Source organism: Cynocephalus volans, chromosome 18, assembly GCF_027409185.1.
Source record: "Cynocephalus volans isolate mCynVol1 chromosome 18, mCynVol1.pri, whole genome shotgun sequence".
Taxonomy (NCBI): Eukaryota; Metazoa; Chordata; class Mammalia; order Dermoptera; family Cynocephalidae; genus Cynocephalus; species Cynocephalus volans.
In genome coordinates, this window is record NC_084477.1 from 1628598 (window position 1) to 1650577 (window position 21980).

A 21980-nucleotide genomic window follows, 5' to 3' on the forward strand; every position below is an offset into this window, starting at 1 on the left:
TCCACAGTACAACCCCGCCTATTGCCCCACCCTTTATTCCATCTTACACTGACAGATCTTCGTTGGCCTTTTCATGTCCTTGCCACCAGATGTCGCTGTGGCTCCACAGTACAACCAGAGGGGAGGACGCCTCTTCCCTACCCTCCCAACTGAGGTGTCACGTTGGGAAAATTAAGGTGTATAGTATTGTTCAGATCAGAGGTATTGCAAGGCCTCTGACTGAAGAATGACCCTGAATAGGATATGTGCAAGACTGTCAGAAACTATGTTCAGGCCCAGGGGATGAGCACCTACTAAACACTGGAAAAGAAAGAAGGTGATGGAGCTACTTGAACCTTGGTATCCTGGCCAGTTCCCAGGACCACAGAACGTCCTGAATTAATAGAGCATTAATAGAATAAACACAGCTGCATGTTGCGTGCAGACTAATGTTATCAGTCTGTGGCTGGGGAATATAAGCAGGATTTCCCCAAGCCGCTCTCTGAGCTCTCACCAGTGGAGTGGACGCACTGCCCAGGACCTTTCCAGCTTGGACTCCAGATAGCTGTTTATGGGATCTCCCTGAACTGTTTTGGTCAGTATGTAGGTGTTTTCCCAATCTTGTGATGAAGATACTATTTAAATTATTATAATATTTCTAAAAAATATCTTGCTCTCTTTGCTGAGTTGCTTATCACCATACCTCAATAAGTATTATAAACTGGCTTATTAATGTGACAAGTGGTTTGTTTTACCAACGAATCCTTTGAACCTAAATGGAAATAACACTATCAGCAAAGCAGGCCACAGTCCCCGCTCTTCACAGAGCATTCAGGTTCAATCCCTGCTTACACGTCTAAACGAGATACTTGCAAAAGCCTGGCACAGAGTAGGTGCTACACACTTGTTCATAAGCACTTGGTAGAACCACACAGTAGGTGTCTAATATTTACTGAAAGGTCAGATACTCAACATGCACTCAAAATCTGATGAAAATAAAGCAGCTGTCATAATTCTTAGTGCCTCACACTTAATAAGCTCTCCTTGAGTGGCGGTTATAATTATAGTTATATTTCATCAATATTCAACACGGATTGACACACAGTTTGACAGGACACACACTCATCTTACAAAGGAACTGAGGCTCAAAAATAAATAACTTGCATATGGCTAAGAACTGGTAGGACCAAAAACCCGTAGCATGGTCCATCCTTCACTATTTCTCTATCAAATAAATAATTTATATATGGCACTTTTAAGAACAATCTCTTGCTCTTTACAATTTATTTTATTTTTGCTATATTCATTCCACACGTATTTGTTAAGCCCGTAGTAAGTGTCAAATTCTGGAAGGCGTATAGAATGGAGGTAATTAGAGATCTGAATACCTGAAATAATATATAAGATACTAACTCCTTGCTCTGAAAGAGCTGGAGAGTGACTCTACCATATATAGAAAATATTCCCAAGGGACATGACCATTCTATTATTTACTCAACATATATTTCTTGATTTCTGTTATGACATTGTCTTTGGTGTGGGTTACAAGGATGAGCAAGGCAGAAAAGAGTTCTCTTGAGGAACTGACAGTCTGATGGGGGAAACCGACGAGGCAAAGAAACAATAAATCAAGCATTTCAGACCAGATCAGTCCCCTGAAAGCAATAAAGAAGGCAAATGTAATGGAATGCCCATTTCATCACGTCGTCACAACAACCCTCTGAGAGAGAGAATATTATTATCCCCACTTTCAGGTGAGAATCCAAGTATCAGTTGGACACGTTGCTCAGTGTCACACAGCCAGTAAGCATCAAAGCTCGCATCTAAATCCAGGTCTGTCTGAGTCTACAACTCCTGCTTCCTTATTTTGGCTGAAAGGAAGCCTCTTCATTCACTTTGCTCAAAACCTCCAAACATAGTGGGAACCATCACAATTTTTAAATGTTTAGGTTTTGCGTAACTCAGAGAAAATTTCTCCTGCTTTTAATATTTATGAAAGATTTCACAATCAGGAGTAAAGATGTGCTGGAACTATTGTCATTCACCATAATCAGTGTAAACAGCACAGGTTCAGGGCTTAAAGTCTTTAGACTTCATAAGAAATAGTTATTTAATATTTTACCAACAGGAAATACTTAGTCATAAGACTGCGTGGCTGTCACCACAGCACAATTAGACAGCTAATTAAAGAATTAACTTCACTAGTCCGGGAGCTAAAGAATGAGATCAGACCCAAACGTTCAAAGCAAGAACAAGCAATGGTAGAGATGCTAAGGTGTCAATGGTATTGTGAATCTTACAGATTAACTTTGCTTTCTTCCGTAAGCTATACTTTCTTGGTTTGACCTGTGGAATCAGACTTGGAATCACATTTTCAATGCATAATATGTTTGCGAGCAAGAATATTGTGTGGTGCTTAAAACATATGTAAAAGCAAGCATAAAGAACAGCAATGGTCCTATTCACCAAACTTCTATATTTTATTCTCACTAGTCCAGCAGTTAGACTACCTTTTTCAGCACCAGAAATGAGTCTTGGTCAAGCACATGTGAGTTAAAGTGACTTTTGCCTATACTGGTCTGGTATTTCCAAGCACTACAGCAAAATTTGAAAAGACATGTTGGCAATAGAAAATGCATGAATCAAAGGTACATGGGTCTTCGAATCTATTATTAGAGAAAAATCAACGGATAGAGTCACGTGATATTCAATGTCTAAAGGTGAAGTCATATATGTAGAAGTAATGTTTGTGTTTTTTTAATGTTAAAACAACTGGCACTTTTAGGTTAACCTGATGTAGAAGCTAACTTTACACTAACTTACATACTTTTCTAACAAAAGACAATCTAGCAACAAAATGAAGATCTAACATATATGTTACACATATTCTTGTTGTGATACTGGGTGGGAAAGTCTATTTTACACAGCCTTTGGTAAATTGGAAGGAAGGAATGGAAGATGCGCACAAATATAAAATGATCGAACAATGAACGAAATTAATGTTAACATTGACGTTCACAGAGAACGACAGAAGCACATGTAGATCTCGAGTAGATACTGCAGGAATTCTTGTTAGTGGTGTGTATTTGATAAAATTCATCAAAGAGTCTTGGGGTATATGGTAAGAAGGCATTTCTGGAAATGTGGGTGTAAAAGAGTAACACAAGTTTCCCTACTAAGATTTGACCTTACCGCAGTGAAACAAGGCACCACAATGGAGTCCTCCTATATATCCATAAGAAATGAAGGTTTGAAATGTGTATAGGATAACGCCATTAATAGAAACATTGTGGAGATGGCTAGAGAACATTCAGTGGAAATGTCTGAGAAAAATACACACACAAGATTCCCAGATGATAATGAAGGTGAACAGAGGGCATCACAGCACGTCAGTGTTTGATATTTACCAACCTGGTGTCAATTTACAGTTGGATCTGGTCTGTGGAAATATCATTGAAGCAACAGTGCATACACAGTAAACAGCACTCCTTTAAAATCACGGTGACTCATAGACACAAGATTGCCAAAACAGCAGGAAGTTTCACGCAGGGATGCAAGAAATGAAAACGTACAGTTACATATCATCTGAGAATGCTCAGGGAATGAAAGCGCATGGGAAATCACCACTAGACGAGAATCGACAGCACCATGAAAGGACACTTGTGAAAATCAAATAGAAGGATACCAAGAGAAGGATTCTCTACAGGATTACAGGCTATATCAGGAAAAAGAGCATCACCAAGGAGAGGACACTTCGGACAGTTTCGATTTCCTCTTTGGGTAGTTGGTGGGAAAAGACCATTAGAGGCAACAGTTTGCATGAGCTAAAAGGGGACTCGAGAACTGCTCTATGGATCACTGTCAGAACAGGGGTGACATTTGCACTGAAAATTTACCGAGTGAAACAAGACTCGACAAAATAAATCAAACAGATGTATTGAAGAAGTTCTCATTTGGATCTGGTATAGAGGAACCAAATCAAAAGAAGCATTGGATATAAGATGGGGGAAACTTCTTTAAAAATCTCTTGTGAATATAGACCCAGGAGGTTTCCATTTCACATATGATGTTTTCGGAGGGAATCAAATCATAAAAACGTAGAGCTCCCATGTTGGGGACGAAGTTCCGGTTTGGAACCGGTCGAGGAATTCACAACTACAATCCCCTTAACTGTCCAATAAGGGAATATTCTTGGAAATCTCTGAGATTCCTAGAAGAGGAAAGTCCCCATTACAAGACGCAGTGTACGTGAGTGAAAAAAGCACTGCAAGATATACCTCAAAAGAACTCTCAGATATTCCTGTTTAGGTAGGGAACGGAAAAGCACCATTACAATAGCATTACATAATCGGTAAATCTGCATTGCTGGACATGTATGGGAAATATACCCATGGAAGCCTTCGCATTAAATATCAGTCTAATTCATCGAAGCAAAGGAGCACGATGGAGAATTCACTTCTATATTGCAGACATTCTTCTTGAGAACGTGTGAGGCAAACGCCGGTTTAAGAAGTCTTTGGTCAAATGGAAGAGAGGAAATGGATGATGTTGAGGTAAGGCTAGCATCTGGAGCTAAGAGAGCCCTTCAAGAGCATTCAAAACCCTTCACACGTGTAGGACCTAGGCAGTGCAAGGGAGATACTCAGACACTCCAATGCTATAGGCAAAGTCCAAAGAGAAACTGAGCCACTGTGAGCAGAGTACACATGATTTAAATGGAGGAGTGAGCTCTGCTAGCAAGCTCTGCTTCCGTAACTACAGAAAACACCAAAACGATTGAATGAACCAGAACGTTGGTGCACATGCGCTCTAACTCCACCCACACACAACTGAAAAACACCAGAAATGTGCTGCCTGACCCCAACCAAACCTGAGTCGAGGGAGCCGGACTAAGTTATCCTATCTTCCCCACAGACTACAAGCTCAATAATATGTGGTCACACACGTGACAACTCAGTGTCTTGATTATCGGACACAGAGAATGGCAGCAGCGCATGGAGATCTCTCAGCCATATTGGAGAAACTATCCTTCGGAAGGTGGATTGGATAATCCCACACGAAACAGCATTAGGTATACGGTCAGAGAGCACTGGAGGAAAACTTGGTGTAACAGAGGCACACGAGGTTCCACACTTAAATTTGAACTTAGCGCAGTGAAACAAGGCAGCACCACGTGCACGTCACAAGTACCCTAAGGAAAAGACAGTTCGGAACGTTTAAATGTCCCGCCTTTATGAGAAATTTTCCGAACATGGCTGGGGAACGTTCCCCGGCCACGTCTGTGAAAGATACCCGTGCAAGTTTACCAGAACAGAATTGAGCTTAACGAAGGGAATGAAAGCACCTCAGTGTTTAAATCCTACTGATCAGGTGTCCATTCTGGGTTGGATCTGACCCCGGAAACGCCATTTCAGCAACACTGCGTACATAGACAGACAGGATTTCTTTAAAATCTGTGTGACTGATAGTCATGAGCTTCCCCACACACCAGGATGTTTGACGCAGGGATGCATGTATGGAGAAGGTACACTCACACATCATCAGAGGATGCTCATGGTTTGAAAGTGCATGGGAAAAGAGCATTAGACGAGACCTGATTGCACCACGGAGACCCATGTGGAATTGACTGAGAAACATACACAGAAGAGGATCCTCTTCGGTTGTTCAGGCGTTGTGAGGAAAAAGAGCAGCATCAAGACGAATACACGTCAAACGTTTTCAAACTCCTCTTGGGGTAGTTCATGAGAAAACAGCATTCGAGGCAATAGTTTGCATATGCTAAGAGGGGAATCGAGAAGTGCCGTTTGGATGATTGACTGAAGGGGTGTGACATTTGGAATGAAAGTTCACCGAGTGAAACATGACTCGACAAAGTAGAACTCAAACATATGATGACTAAGATACCCTTTTGAACTGGTATCGAGGAAGCAAATTAAAAGCATCATTGTATATACGATGGGAAAATCTTCGTTCATATCACTTGGGAAGATAGTCGCAGGAGGTTTCCATTTCATATATGAGGTTTTCGGAGGGAATGAAATCATCACAATGTAGAACTCCCATATTGTCGATGAACTTCTGGTTTGGACAAGTCGTGGAATTCACCACTACAATCCCCTTAACTGTCCAATAAAGGAATATTCGTGGAAATCTCTGAGATTCCTACAAGAGGAAAGTCCCCATTACTAGACACAGTGTACGGGAATGAAAAAAGCACTGCAAGGTACACCTCAAAAGAACTCTCAGATATGCTTGTTTAGATAGGGAACGGAAAGCACCATTTCAATGGCATTACATAATCGGTAAAGCTGCATTGCCAGACATGTCTGGGAAAGATTCCCACGGATGCTTTCGCATTAAATATTCACTCTAACTCAATGAAGCAAAGCAGCACGATGGAGATCTCACTCCTATATAGCCGACAATCTTCTTGAGCTTGTGTGAGCGAAACGTCATTTTAAGCAGCGTGTGGTCAATTGGAAGAGAGGAATGGATGCTGTGGAGGTAGGCCTGGCGTCCGGAGCTCAGAGAGTCCTTTAAGCCCATTGGAACCCTTCACACGCAGTTCTGGGAGCTAGGTAAAAGGCAAATTTTCAATCGAGCCACGATGGAAGAAACTGTAGACTGTATTCAACACACAATCGTGTAGGAGCTAGGCGGTGCAAGGGTGATACTCAGACACTCCAGTGCTACGGACAAAGTCCAAAGAGAAACTGAGCTGCTGAGAGCAGAGTAAACATGCGCTAATTGGAGGGGTGTGCTCTACCCTCCAGCTCGGCTTCCCAAACTGCAGAACACACCAAAACGATTGACTGAACCAGAACCTTGGTGCACATGCGCTCTAAGTCCACCCACACACAACTGCGAAGCTCTACAAATGCGCTGCCCGACCCCCAACCAAACCTGAGTCGAGGGAGCCTGACTACGTTATCCTATCTTCCCCACGGATGACAAGCTCAATAACCGATGGTCACACACGCAACAACTCAGTGTCTTGGTTAACGGACACAGAGAATGACAGCAGCGCGTGGAGATCTCTCAGCCATATTGGAGATATTCTCCGTTGGAAGGTGGATTGGATTTTCCCACTCGAAACAGCATTGAGTATATGGTCCGAGAGCACTGGCAGAAATGCTGGTGTAAGATAGGCACACGATCTCCCCCACTTAGGTTTGAACTCAGCGCAGTGAAACAAGGCACCACCACGCAGACGTCACAAGTACCTTCAGGATATGATGGTTCGGAACGTTTGAATGGCCCACCTCTATGAGAACATTTCCGGACCTGGCTGGGGATCGTTCACCGGCGACGACTGTGAAAGATACTCACGCAAGTTTCCCAGTACACAATTGAGCTTAACGGAGGGAATGAAAGCACCTCAGTGTTGAAATCCTACTGATCTGGTGTCCATTCTGGGTGGGACCTGACGTCCGGAAACGCCATTTCAGCAACACTGCGTACATAGCCAGGCAGAGTTTCTTTACAATCTGGGTGACTGAGAGTCACGAGCTTCCCCACACACGAGGAAGCTTTACGAAGGGATGCAAGTATGGAGAAGGTACACTCACACATCATCTGAGGATGCTCGTGGTTTGAAAGCGCATGGGAAAAGAGCATTAGACGAGACTTGACTGCACCACGAGGGGACCCATGTGGAAATGATTGAGAAGCATACTCAGGGGAGGATCCTTTCCAGTTTTTCAGGATTTTTCAGGAAAAAGAGCAGCACCATGCCGAATAGGCGTCGAACGTTTTCAAATTCCTCTTTGGGTAGTTCGTGGGAAACCACCATAAGAGGCAACGGTTTGTATGTGCTAAGACGGCATTCGAGAAGTGCTGTGTGGATGATTGTCAGAACAGGTGTGACATTTGGAATGAAACTTCCCCGAGTGAAACAGGACTAGATAAAGTAGAACTCACACATGTGTTGAAGAAGTTCCCGTTTGGATCTGGTATGGAGGAACCAAATCAAAAGCAGCATTGGATATAGGATGGGAGCACCTTTTTTCAAAATCTCTTGTGAAGATGGTCCCAGGAGGTTTCCATTCACATATGAGGTTTTCGGAGGGAATCAAATCAACACAAAGTAGACCTCTCATATTGGCGACGAACTTCCGGTTTGGAACGGGTCGCGGAATCCACCACTACAATCCCCTGAAGTGTCTAATAGGGGAATACGCCTGGAATTCTATGAGATTCCTACAAGAGGAAAGTCCCCATTACTAGACGCAGTGTACGGGAGTGAAAAAAGCACTGCAAGGTACACCTCAAAAAGAACTCTCAGATATGCTTGTTTAGATAGGGAACGGAAAGCACCATTTCAATGGCATTACATAATCGGTAAAGCTGCATTGCCAGACATGTCTGGGAAAGATTCCCACGGATGCTTTCGCATTAAATATTCACTCTAACTCAATGAAGGGAAGCAGCACGATGGAGACCTCACTTCTATATAGCCGACATTCTTCTTGAGCATGTGTTAGCGAAACGTCATTTTAAGCAGCGTGTGGTCAATTGGAAGAGAGGAATGGATGATGTGGAGGTAGGCCTGGCGTCCGGAGCTCAGAGAGTCCTTTAAGCCCATTGGAACCCTTCAAACGCAGTTCTGGGAGCTAGGTAAAAGGCAAATTTTCAATCGAGCCACGATGGAAGAAACTGTAGACTGTATTCAACACACAGTCGTGTAGGAGCTAGGCAGTGCAACGGGGATACTCACACACTCCAGTGTTACAGGCAAAGTCCAAAGGGAAATTGAGCCGCTGTGAGCAGAGAAAACATGTTCTAATTGGAGGGGTGAGCTCTGCTGGCCAGCTCTGCTTCCCGAACTGCAGAACACACCAAAACGATTGACTGAACCAGAACCTTGGTGCACATGCGCTCTAAGTCCACCCACACACAACTGCGAAGCACCAGAAATGCGCTGCCCGACCCCCGATCAAACCTGAGTCGAGGGAGCCTGACTACGTTATCCTATCTTCCCCACGGATGACAAGCTCAATAACCGATGGTCACACACACAACAACTCAGTGTCTTGGTTAACGGACACAGAGAATGGCAGCAGCGCGTGGAGATCTCTCAGCCATATTGGAGATATTCTCCGTTGGAAGGTGGATTGGATTTTCCCACTCGAAACAGCATTGAGTATATGATTCGAGAGCACTGGCGGAAATGCTGGTGTAAGATAGGCACACGATCTTCCCCACTTAGATTTGACCTAAGCGCAGTGAAACCAGGTACCACGATGTAGACGTCACAAGTACCCTCCGGAATTGAAAGTTCGGAACGTTTTGATGACCCGCCTTTATGAGAACTATTCCGGACATGGCTGAGGAAAGTTCCCCAGCCACGTCTGTGAAAGATACTCATGCAATTTTCCCAGAAGAGAATTGAGCTTAACCGAGGGAAAGAGAGCACCCCAGTGTTTAAAACCTACCCATCTGGAGTTTCAAGATGGCGGCGGCTGTGGCGGCTGGCGCGGAGTAGCGGAGGTGTAAAAGGCGGCCACTGGGCCTCAGGCAGCCGGGAAACTTGTGGACCTTCCTCTCACCATCTCTTAAGGGAGGACTACAGCTGCTGGCCGGTCGTGGGGGCTCAACGCCACTTTGCCCCCGGCAGTAGAGGCTGCCTCATTTACAGGCAACAGCTTTGAAGTGTGGAGCAGGAAAAGAAGTGATTCTTAGCTGCAAAAGCGAGTCTTGAAACAGGGAACACGGCGCCACGGCTGCTGTGGATGCAGCCAGGATCCCGGAGGCTGGGGCCGCGCTGAAGGCGGCCAGCTGCCCTATTCAGGATTCGAGGTTTCAGACCGGCATTAAAGAAGACTCCTGGGAGCGCCCGAGCCGCGCCGCGACTGAATACCTGAGGCAGCAGCGCCGAGAACACGGAAGGCGACAAACCAGAGACAGAGAGCGAGCACCCGACCTGGCACAGCACTGTGAGTGATCCCTGGCACAGCTCTGTTCGGTGGGTGGATGCCCACGCGGCTCCCGCCTGCACCACCAGGCCACTCACCGCCCCGGTGCTGCCTCCATTTTCCCAGGTGCGGGCAGCTCCGCCCTGCTCGGCCATCACTGAGCCCATTTGCTTGGCCTGGCGCGGGGCTTTCCGGAGCCTGCGGGCCGGCCTCCTCTCCCACTCCCTCCGCGGTTCTCTGGCGGGGCTGGGGGCGTGGGGCATCCCGACCAGTGTTGGGAGGGCAAGGAAGTACGGGCGGGCCGACTGTCACTCCACCACACCCTGGACTCCGGCCCCGGTAAACTTCCTGTTACTGGGAGGCAGATACCATCTCTGCGACCACCAGTTTGGAAAAAAGCCTAACGAATTTCTGGTTGGGAATAGTGTGGTAGGAGAGTTCCCAGGTCCGCTTGAACCTGCTGGAGAGCAGGCTGCAGGCGGGCACTAGACTCGGTCTATACCCGGGGGATACAAAGGTGAACAAGACCCGAGAAAGATCTACACAGTGCTACAAAGGCACCCAGAGAGACCGGCCGTCTGTGCCTAGCAGAAACCTGGTAGACTTCCTGGGCGAGGCGGTGCTGAGCAGGGTCTTGAAGGCCCATCTGATAGACGAGGGGTGCAGAAGACACACCCCAGCCCAGCACAGTGTGCACAGAGGGGGGAGACGTGCGGCCAGGGAGGCGGAGACTCGACAGAAACCACACACCCGGTGGGGTCACCACTGCACGATCTAACAGCCTGGGCCAGAGCACACGGAACGGGGAGAAGTCCTGTACAGGAAGTGAAAGCTCAACAGAGATCACACACCCTGTGGTATGTGATCCACCAGCCCAGCAGAGTCCAAGCTGACCAGAAATGTGGATCCCCGGAGAAGCCCAAGACCCGAGGCAACCACACACACAAGACACTAGAGGCCAACTGAGCAGTCACAGCGGGAGCCATACCAAATTGGCAACCACAGCAACATCCTAGTTAGTCATTAGTCTCAAACCGGTGGACTGTGAAACCCCCTGCCACAATGAATAAACACCAAAAAAAAAAAAGACACCAGAAATACAAAAAATCAAGAAAGTACACCACCAAAAGTTAATAAATCTTATACTCTAGATCCTAAAGAACAAGAAGCCCTTGAAATAACTGACAGGGAATTTCGAGTGATAATTCTAAGGGAACTGAATGAGATACAAGAAAACTCAGCTAGACATCATGATGAAATGAGGAAAAGTATACAGGATCTGAAAGAGGAAATATACAAGGAAATCAATGTCCTGAAAAAAAATGTAGCAGAACTTGCTGAACTGAAGAAATTATTCAGCGAAATAAAAAACACAACGGAGAGTTTAACCAGCAGGCTTGTCGAAGTTGAAGAGAGAACCTCTGAACTTGAATATGGGCTGTTTGAAATAACACAAGCAGACAAAAAGAAAGAAAAAAGAATCAAGGACATGGAAGAAAATCTGAGAGAGATATCAGACAACCTCAAGCGCTCAAATATCCGAGTCATGGATATTCCAGAAGGGGAAGAAAATGGAGTTTCCATTGAAAACATATTCAACAAAATAGTGGCAGAAAACTTCCCAGGTATAGGAAAAATCACAGATCTTCAGATCCAGGAAGCTCAACGATCTCCAAACGTATTCAACCCAAAAAGGCCTTCTCCAAGACATGTCATAGTCAAATTGGCAAAACTCAGAGACAAAGAGAGAATCTTAAAAGCTGCAAGAGAGAAGCGTCAAATCACCTATAAGGGAGCCCCAATCAGGTTAACATCAGACTTTTCATCACAAACCCTAAAAAGCTAGAAAGGAATGGGATGATATTTTCAAAATACTAAAAGACAAAGATTGCCAGCCAAGAATACTCTACCCTGCAAGGCTATCCTTCCGAAATGAGGGGCAAATTGTATATTTCTCAGACAAACAAAAACTGCGGGAGTTCACTACCACACGACCACCCTTACAAGAAATCCTCAAGGGAGTACTGGGTTTGGTTCCTGAAAAATAACTACCACTGCCATAAAAACCCAAGAAAAATCTAAACCCGCTAGTACAATAAAAATGGCATTCATGAAGAGAAAACAAGCTAACAAAAACACTATCTACAACCTAAGGAACCAACAAACAAAGGAGAAACCAAACAGTAAATCAGAAAGCAAGGAACAAAAGACACCTAAGACAACCAAACAACCAATAAAATGCTAGGAATAAATCAACACCTTTCAATAACAACTCTTAATGTTAAAGGCTTAAATTCCCCAATTAAAAGACATAGACTGGCTGACTGGATCAAAAAGCAGGACCCAACTATATGCTGCCTACAAGAGACCCACCTCACCCATAAAGATTCACACAGACTAAGAGTGAAAGGATGGAAAAAGATTTACCATGCAAACAGAAAAGAAAAACGAGCTGGAGTAGCTATTCTTATATCTGACAAAATAGACTTTAAACTAAAAACCATAAAAAGAGACAATGAGGGACACTACTTAATGATAAAAGAACTGATCCATCAAGAAGACATAACAATCATAAATATGTACGCACCCAATGTTGGAGCAGCCAGATTTATAAAACAAACTCTATTAGACCTAAAGAAGGAAATAGACACTAATACCATAATAGCAGGGGACCTGAACACTCCACTGTCAATATTAGACAGATCATCTAGGCAAAGAATCAGTAGAGAAACACAAGATCTAAACAAGACTCTAGACCAATTGGAATTGGCAGATATCTACAGAACATTCCACCCAACAACCTCAGAATATTCATTCTTCTCATCAGCACATGGATCATTCTCCAGGATAGATCACATATTAGGTCACAAATCAAGTATCAATAAATTCAAAAAAATTGGAATTATCCCATGTATCTTCTCAGACCACAATGGACTAAAACTAGAAATGAATAACAAACAAATCTCTGGAAACTATACAAACACATGGAAATTAAACAGCATTCTACTTAATGACATATGGGTCCAAGAAGAAATCAAGCAGGAAATCAAAAAGTTTATTGAAACTAATGAAAACAATGATACATCATACCAAAACCTGTGGGATACTGCAAAAGCAGTATTGAGGGGAAAATTTATTGCATTAAATGCTCACTTCAGAAGAATAGAAAGATGGCAAGTGAACAACCTAACACTTCACCTTAAAGAACTAGAAAAACAAGAACAATCCAAACCTAAAGTTAGCAGATGGAAAGAAATCATTAAGATCAGAGCAGAACTGAATGAAATTGAAAACCAAAAAACAATTCAAAAGATCAACGAATCAAAAAGTTGGTTTTTTGAAAAGATAAATAAAATAGACAAACCATTAGCATGGCTAACATAAAAAAGTAGAGAGAAGACTCAAATAACAAAAATTAGAAATGAAAAAGGCGATATTACAACTGATTCATCTGAAATACAAGGAATCATTCGAGACTACTATAAACAACTATACGACAACAAATTTGAAAATCTGGAGGAAATGGATAAATTTCTGGACTCACACAAGCTCCCAAAACTGAACCGTGAAGACGTAGAAAATTTGCACAGACCAATAACAATAAAGGAGATTGAAGCTGTTATCAGAAGGCTCCCAACAAAGAAAAGCCCAGGACCAGATGGATTCACAGCAGAATTTTACCAAACATTCAAACAGGAATTGACACCGATTCTTTACAAACTATTCCAAAAGATTGAAACGGACGCAAATCTCCCAAACTCATTCTATGAAGCAAACATCATCCTGATACCAAAACCAGGTTGAGATATAACCAAAAAAGAAAACTACAGGCCGATATCCTTGATGAATATAGATGCAAAAATCCTCACTAAAATACTAGCAAACAGAATACAGCAACACATACGAAAAATTATTCATCACGATCAAGTGGGATTCATCCCAGGGATGCAAGGTTGGTTCAACATACGCAAATCAATAAATGTGATACACCATATTAATAAACTCAAACACAAGGACCATATGATCATCTCTATAGATGCTGAAAAAGCATTTGATAAAGTTCAGCACTCATTCATGACAAAGACCCTCTATAAGTTAGGTATAGAGGGAAAGTATCTCAACATAATTAAAGCCATATATGCCAAACCCACTGCCAATATCATCCTGAATGGGGAAAAGCTGAAAGCTTTTCCTTTAAGAACAGGAACTAGACAAGGATGCCCACTCTCACCACTCCTATTCAACATAGTGTTGGAAGTACTCACCAGAGCAATCAGAGAAGAGAAGGAAATAAAGGGCATCCAGATTGGAAAAGATGAAGTCAAACTGTCCCTGTTTGCAGATGACATGATCCTATATATCGAACAGCCTAAAACCTCTACAAAAAAACTGTTGGAATTGACAAATGATTTCAGCAATGTAGCAGGATACAAAATCAACACACAAAAATCAGTAGCATTTCTTTTCTCCAATAGTGAACACGCAGAAGGAGAAATCAAGAAAGCCTGCCCATTTACAATAGCCACCAAAAAAATAAAATACTTAGGAATTGAGTTAACCAAGGATGTGAAAAATCTCTATAATGAGAACTACAAACCACTGCTGAGAGAAATTAGAGAGGATACAAGAAGATGGAAAGATATTCCATGCTCTTGGACTGGAAGAATCAACATAGTGAAAATGTCCATACTACCCAAAGTGATATACAAATTCAACGCAATCGCCATCAAAATTCCAAAGACATTTTTCTCAGAAATGGAAAAAACTATTCAGACATTTATATGGAACAATAAAAGACCACGAATAGCCAAAGCAATGCTCAGCAGAAAAAATAAAGCTGGAGGCATAACACTACCTGACTTTAAGCTATACTACAAAGCTATAATAACCAAAACAGTATGGTACTGGCATAAAAACAGACACACTGACCAATGGAATAGAATAGAGAATCCAGAAATCAACCCACACACTTACTGCCATCTGATCTTTGACAAAGGCACCAAGCCTATTCACTGGGGAAGGGACAGCCTCTTCAGCAAGTGGTGCTGGGATAACTGGATATCGATATGCAGGAGAATGAAACTAGATCCATACCTCTCACCGTATACTAAAATCAACTCAAAATGGATTAAGGATTTAAATATACATCCTGAGACAATAAAACTTCTTAAAGAAAACATAGGAGAAACACTTCAGGAAATAGGACTGGGCACAGACTTCATGAATACGACCCCAAAAGCACAGGCAACCAAAGGAAAAATAAACAAATGGGATTATATCAAACTAAAAAGCTTCTGCACAGCAAAAGAAACAATTAACAGAGTTAAAAGACAACCAACAGAGTGGGAGAAAATATTTGCAAAATATATATCTGACAAAGGATTAATATCCAGAATATATAAGGAACTCAAACAACTTTACAAGAAGAAAACAAGCAACCCAATTAAAAAATGGGCAAAAGAGCTAAGTAGGCATTTCTCTAAGGAAGATATACAAATGGCCAACAGACATATGAAAAAATGCTCAACATCACTCAGCATCCGGGAAATGCAAATCAAAACCACATTGAGATACCATCTAACCCCAGTTAGGATGGCTAAAATCCAAAAGACTATGAACGATAAATGCTGGGGAGGCTGCGGAGAAAAAGGAACTCTCATACATTGTTGGTGGGACTGCAAAATGGTGCAGCCTCTATGGAAAATGGTATGGAGGTTCCTTAAACAATTGCAAATAGATCTACCATACGACCCAGCCATCCCACTGTTGGGAATATACCCAGAGGAATGGAAATCATCAAGTCGAAGGTATACCTGTTCCCCAACGTTCATCGCAGCACTCTTTACAATAGCCAAGAGTTGGAACCAGCCCAAATGCCCATCATCAGATGAGTGGATATGGAAAATGTGGTACATCTACACAATGGAATACTACTCAGCTATAAAAACGAATGAAATACTGCCATTTGCAACAACATGGATGGACCTTGAGAGAATTATATTAAATGAAACAAGTCAGGCACAGAAAGAGAAATACCACATGTTCTCACTTACTGGATGGAGCTAAAAATTAATATATAAATTCACACACACACACACACACACACACACACACACACACACACACACACACAAACCGGGGGGGGAGAAGATATAACAACCACAATTATTTGAAGTTGATACGACAAGCAAACAGAAAGGACATTGTTGGGGGGGAAGGGGGGGAGGGAGAAGGGAGGGAGGTTTTGGTGATGGGGAGCAATAATCAGCTACAATATATATCGACAAAATAAAATTTTTTTAAAAAATGAAAATAAAATAAATAAATAAATAAAAAATAAACCCTACCCATCCGGTGTCCATTCTGGGTTGGATCTGACCTCCTGAAACGCCATTTCAGCAACACTGCGTACATAGACAGGATTTCTTGACAATCTGTGTGACTGAGAGTCACGAGCTTCCCCACACACCAGGAAGCTTTACGCAGGGCTGCAAGTACTGCAAGTAAAGAGAACGTACAGTCACACATCATCTGAGGGAGCTCGCGGTTTGAAAGCGCATGGGAAAATAGCATTAGACGAGACTTGAGTGCACCACGAGGGGACCCATGTGGAAATGACTGAGAAGCATACTCAGAGGAGGATCCTCTTCGGTTTTTCAGGCGTTGTGAGGAAAAAGAGCAGCACCATGACGAATACGCCTCGCAAGTTTTCAAATTCCTCTTTGGGTAGTTCGTGGGAAAACACCATTAGTGGCAACAGTTTGCACGTGCTAAGAGGCCATTCGGGAAGTGATGTGTGGATGATTGTCAGAACAGGTGTGACATTTGGAATGAAACTTCCCCGAGTGAAACAGGACTAGATAAAGTAGAACTCACACATGTGTTGAAGAAGTTCCCGTTTGGATCTGGTATGGAGGAACCAAATGAAAAGCAGCATTGGATACAGGATGGGAGCACCTTTTTTCAAAATCTCTTGTGAAGATGGTCCCAGGAGGTTTCCATTCACATATGAGGTTTTCGGAGGGAATCAAATCAACACAAAGTAGACCTCTCATATTGGCGACGAACTTCCGGTTTGGAACGGGTCGCGGAATCCACCACTACAATCCCCTGAAGTGTCCAATAGGGGAATACTCCTGGAAATCTCTGAGATTCCTACAAGAGGAAAGTCCCCATTACTAGACGCAGTGTACGGGAGTGAAAAAAGCACTGCAAGGTACACCTCAAAAAGAACTCTCAGATATGCTTGTTTAGATAGGGAACGGAAAGCACCATTTCAATGGCATTACATAATCGGTAAAGCTGCATTGCCAGACATGTCTGGGAAAGATTCCCACGGATGCTTTCGCATTAAATATTCACTCTAACTCAATGAAGGGAAGCAGCACGATGGAGACCTCACTTCTATATAGCCGACATTCTTCTTGAGCATGTGTTAGCGAAACGTCATTTTAAGCAGCGTGTGGTCAATTGGAAGAGAGGAATGGATGATGTGGAGGTAGGCCTGGCGACCGGAGCTCAGAGAGTCCTTTAAGCCCATTGGAACCCTTCACACGCAGTTCTGGGAGCTAGGTAAAAGGCAAATTTTCAATCGAGCCACGATGGAAGAAACTGTAGACTGTATTCAACACACAGTCGTGTAGGAGCTAGGCAGTGCAACGGGGATACTCAGACACTCCAGTGTTACAGGCAAAGTCGAAAGGGAAAGTGAGCCACTGTGAGCAGAGAAAACATGTTCTAATTGGAGGGGTGAGCTCTGCTGGCCAGCTCTGCTTCCCGAACTGCAGAACACACCAAAACGATTGACTGAACCAGAACCTTGGTGCACATGCGCTCTAAGTCCACCCACACACAACTGCGAAGCACCAGAAATGCGCTGCCCGATCCCCAACCAAACCTGAGTCAAGGGAGCCTGACTACGTTATCCTATCTTCCCCACGGATGACAAGCTCAATAACCGATGGTCATACACACAACAACTCAGTGTCTTGGTTAACGGACACAGAGAATGGCAGCAGCGCGTGGAGATCTCTCAGCCATATTGGAGATATTCTCCGTTGGAAGGTGGATTGGATTTTCCCACTCGAAACAGCATTGAGTATATGATTCGAGAGCACTGGCGGAAATGCTGGTGTAAGATAGGCACACGATCTTCCCCACTTAGATTTGACCTAAGCGCAGTGAAACCAGGTACCACGATGTAGACGTCACAAGTACCCTCCGGAATTGAAAGTTCGGAACGTTTTGATGACCCGCCTTTATGAGAACTTTTCCGGACATGGCTGAGGAAAGTTCCCCAGCCACGTCTGTGAAAGATACTCATGCAATTTTCCCAGAAGAGAATTGAGCTTAACCGAGGGAAAGAGAGCACCCCAGTGTTTAAAACCTACCCATCTGGAGTTTCAAGATGGCGGCGGCTGTGGCGGCTGGCGCGGAGTAGCGGAGGTGTAAAAGGCGGCCACTGGGCCTCAGGCAGCCGGGAAACTTGTGGACCTTCCTCTCACCATCTCTTAAGGGAGGACTACAGCTGCTGGCCGGTCGTGGGGGCTCAACGCCACTTTGCCCCCGGCAGTAGAGGCTGCCTCATTTACAGGCAACAGCTTTGAAGTGTGGAGCAGGAAAAGAAGTGATTCTTAGCTGCAAAAGCGAGTCTTGAAACAGGGAACACGGCGCCACGGCTGCTGTGGATGCAGCCAGGATCCCGGAGGCTGGGGCCGCGCTGAAGGCGGCCAGCTGCCCTATTCAGGATTCGAGGTTTCAGACCGGCATTAAAGAAGACTCCTGGGAGCGCCCGAGCCGCGCCGCGACTGAATACCTGAGGCAGCAGCGCCGAGAACACGGAAGGCGACAAACCAGAGACAGAGAGCGAGCACCCGACCTGGCACAGCACTGTGAGTGATCCCTGGCACAGCTCTGTTCGGTGGGTGGATGCCCACGCGGCTCCCGCCTGCACCACCAGGCCACTCACCGCCCCGGTGCTGCCTCCATTTTCCCAGGTGCGGGCAGCTCCGCCCTGCTCGGCCATCACTGAGCCCATTTGCTTGGCCTGGCGCGGGGCTTTCCGGAGCCTGCGGGCCGGCCTCCTCTCCCACTCCCTCCGCGGTTCTCTGGCGGGGCTGGGGGCGTGGGGCATCCCGACCAGTGTTGGGAGGGCAAGGAAGTACGGGCGGGCCGACTGTCACTCCATCACACCCTGGACTCCGGCCCCGGTAAACTTCCTGTTACTGGGAGGCAGATACCATCTCTGCGACCACCAGTTTGGAAAAAAGCCTAACGAATTTCTGGTTGGGAATAGTGTGGTAGGAGAGTTCCCAGGTCCGCTTGAACCTGCTGGAGAGCAGGCTGCAGGCGGGCACTAGACTCGGTCTATACCCGGGGGATACAAAGGTGAACAAGACCCGAGAAAGATCTACACAGTGCTACAAAGGCACCCAGAGAGACCGGCCGTCTGTGCCTAGCAGAAACCTGGTAGACTTCCTGGGCGAGGCGGTGCTGAGCAGGGTCTTGAAGGCCCATCTGATAGACGAGGGGTGCAGAAGACACACCCCAGCCCAGCACAGTGTGCACAGAGGGGGGAGACGTGCGGCCAGGGAGGCGGAGACTCGACAGAAACCACACACCCGGTGGGGTCACCACTGCACGATCTAACAGCCTGGGCCAGAGCACATGGAACGGGGAGAAGTCCTGTACAGGAAGTGAAAGCTCAACAGAGATCACACACCCTGTGGTGCGTGATCCACCAGCCCAGCAGAGTCCAAGCTGACCAGAAATGTGGATCCCCGGAGAAGCCCAAGACCCGAGGCAACCACACACACAAGACACTAGAGGCCAACTGAGCAGTCACAGCGGGAGCCATACCAAATTGGCAACCACAGCAACATCCTAGTTAGTCATTAGTCTCAAACCGGTGGACTGTGAAACCCCCTGCCACAATGAATAAACACCAAAAAAAAAAAAGACACCAGAAATACAAAAAATCAAGAAAGTACACCACCAAAAGTTAATAAATCTTATACTCTAGATCCTAAAGAACAAGAAGCCCTTGAAATAACTGACAGGGAATTTCGAGTGATAATTCTAAGGGAACTGAATGAGATACAAGAAAACTCAGCTAGACATCATGATGAAATGAGGAAAAGTATACAGGATCTGAAAGAGGAAATATACAAGGAAATCAATGTCCTGAAAAAAAATGTAGCAGAACTTGCTGAACTGAAGAAATTATTCAGCGAAATAAAAAACACAACGGAGAGTTTAACCAGCAGGCTTGTCGAAGTTGAAGAGAGAACCTCTGAACTTGAATATGGGCTGTTTGAAATAACACAAGCAGACAAAAAGAAAGAAAAAAGAATCAAGGACATGGAAGAAAATCTGAGAGAGATATCAGACAACCTCAAGCGCTCAAATATCCGAGTCATGGATATTCCAGAAGGGGAAGAAAATGGAGTTTCCATTGAAAACATATTCAACAAAATAGTGGCAGAAAACTTCCCAGGTATAGGAAAAATCACAGATCTTCAGATCCAGGAAGCTCAACGATCTCCAAACGTATTCAACCCAAAAAGGCCTTCTCCAAGACATGTCATAGTCAAATTGGCAAAACTCAGAGACAAAGAGAGAATCTTAAAAGCTGCAAGAGAGAAGCGTCAAATCACCTATAAGGGAGCCCCAATCAGGTTAACATCAGACTTTTCATCACAAACCCTAAAAAGCTAGAAAGGAATGGGATGATATTTTCAAAATACTAAAAGACAAAGATTGCCAGCCAAGAATACTCTACCCTGCAAGGCTATCCTTCCGAAATGAGGGGCAAATTGTATATTTCTCAGACAAACAAAAACTGCGGGAGTTCACTACCACACGACCACCCTTACAAGAAATCCTCAAGGGAGTACTGGGTTTGGTTCCTGAAAAATAACTACCACTGCCATAAAAACCCAAGAAAAATCTAAACCCGCTAGTACAATAAAAATGGCATTCATGAAGAGAAAACAAGCTAACAAAAACACTATCTACAACCTAAGGAACCAACAAACAAAGGAGAAACCAAACAGTAAATCAGAAAGCAAGGAACAAAAGACACCTAAGACAACCAAACAACCAATAAAATGCTAGGAATAAATCAACACCTTTCAATAACAACTCTTAATGTTAAAGGCTTAAATTCCCCAATTAAAAGACATAGACTGGCTGACTGGATCAAAAAGCAGGACCCAACTATATGCTGCCTACAAGAGACCCACCTCACCCATAAAGATTCACACAGACTAAGAGTGAAAGGATGGAAAAAGATTTACCATGCAAACAGAAAAGAAAAACGAGCTGGAGTAGCTATTCTTATATCTGACAAAATAGACTTTAAACTAAAAACCATAAAAAGAGACAATGAGGGACACTACTTAATGATAAAAGAACTGATCCATCAAGAAGACATAACAATCATAAATATGTACGCACCCAATGTTGGAGCAGCCAGATTTATAAAACAAACTCTATTAGACCTAAAGAAGGAAATAGACACTAATACCATAATAGCAGGGGACCTGAACACTCCACTGTCAATATTAGACAGATCATCTAGGCAAAGAATCAGTAGAGAAACACAAGATCTAAACAAGACTCTAGACCAATTGGAATTGGCAGATATCTACAGAACATTCCACCCAACAACCTCAGAATATTCATTCTTCTCATCAGCACATGGATCATTCTCCAGGATAGATCACATATTAGGTCACAAATCAAGTATCAATAAATTCAAAAAAATTGGAATTATCCCATGTATCTTCTCAGACCACAATGGACTAAAACTAGAAATGAATAACAAACAAATCTCTGGAAACTATACAAACACATGGAAATTAAACAGCATTCTACTTAATGACATATGGGTCCAAGAAGAAATCAAGCAGGAAATCAAAAAGTTTATTGAAACTAATGAAAACAATGATACATCATACCAAAACCTGTGGGATACTGCAAAAGCAGTATTGAGGGGAAAATTTATTGCATTAAATGCTCACTTCAGAAGAATAGAAAGATGGCAAGTGAACAACCTAACACTTCACCTTAAAGAACTAGAAAAAC